The following is a 1,617-nucleotide window of genomic DNA, read 5'->3' as shown; positions in this document are numbered from 1 at the left end:
CTCTCCTCACTTCTCTCATTTTCTCTCTTTTCACCAAAAAGATCAAACTCTTTTCTCTCTCACTTCCTCTCTCTAGAATTCGAGATTCAAGAGCTGATCTTGGGTTTTTCCTCCACATTTGGTAAGCAAAATCCATTCTCCTTATGATTATTTCACTTCTTTCTACTCAAATCATGGATATCTTACACAAACTCCATCATAATTGTGTTAGATTTTCGAATCTTCAAGTGATTCTTCAAGTGTTCTTGGGTTGAGCACTTCTCTTCTCCAACACTCATCTTCTGAAATCACTTAAGGTGAGTTCATACCCCTACATTTTCATGTTTTCTCAAGTTTTTAGGGGGGGGGGGGGGGGAATACAAGTTAAAACACCAAGAACATAACTAAACTTTTCTAACAGCCTTCATCAGAAACGTTCAACTCCATTCACGGACTGTTTTGGATGACTTAAACATTTTTGTTTTCAAAACTGTTTTAGGTGTAAGTAGTTCAAGTTCTTAGCTTTAAAATGACTACTTGCACATCTCCATACGATTTTTCTACAATTTATGGTGAATTTTACAAAACTATCTATCATTTCAAACACCAATCCGGACCAGTCTGTGATTATGGACCTTTTCACCCAAGTTAGAGATCATTAAAAATCATGATAAAAATTATGAGTAAACTAGACACATTTTGGGAACTCTCAGAAGTTACGGATTTAGTTTTCGACTTCGAATGATTTTTCTATGGCTTTTCTAAAACAGTGCAGGAAGGTCTAATTTAGTTAACATCATATAATTTTCATAACACTTTGTATTATGTTGAGCAAAGTGTATAATAATAAATTCTAAGTATTGAATGTGTTTCTTTGTAAATTTTATCATCATAAACTGAAAATAAGTCATTCATGATAAGATTATTCATTCATTTAGAACACGTATATAAGCTATAATAAGCATAGTTTAATGGATTTCATAACACTAACGCTTTTTCATAAAAGAGTTCTTCTATATTACAAACATTTTGGATAAAACTATAATAGGTATAGTTTATGATACATCACATAACACACTCGTACAAAAAGGGTACATTCATACAGAAAGGTTTTACACTCACGCACACTACTCGTAAACGTGTTAACCTAAATTGTGAGACAATCTCTTTCCGTACGTCCGAGTGCGGGATATAACTCTTGTTAGTTATAATCAGAGTCTCCTGGAGTGAGAACGTGATAGTTGTGTAGAGATCTATATTGGGTTTGACACCCCACACCTTGCTGCTAGCTACAGTGGGACCTGCAGGTCTACGGGTGACAAATGACATTTCAGTTTTACGACGCCTGAGAAACGTCGTGGCAGGTTCATTTAGTCATAGTATGATTATAGCGACTCAAATAGGGATATAACAATACATAAAGTTTACGGGATTTTTATAAAACTTAAATGGGTTTTATGTCGATTTTAAAATAACTTTTTATCTCAATAAGTATAGATATTACTGTACACTTTCGGTTTTGGTATTTATGACTACACATCATTTGAAACCACATTTATATCTCTAAGTATGGACAATACTTGTTATTTTCTCGGTCCAGGGATTTAGGACTACATATACATAAAGTATTAACAAACA

This window comes from Lactuca sativa, chromosome 9 (genome assembly GCF_002870075.4).
Source record: "Lactuca sativa cultivar Salinas chromosome 9, Lsat_Salinas_v11, whole genome shotgun sequence".
Classification (NCBI taxonomy): Eukaryota; Viridiplantae; Streptophyta; class Magnoliopsida; order Asterales; family Asteraceae; genus Lactuca; species Lactuca sativa.
Note: the sequence above shows the minus strand (reverse complement) of the source record.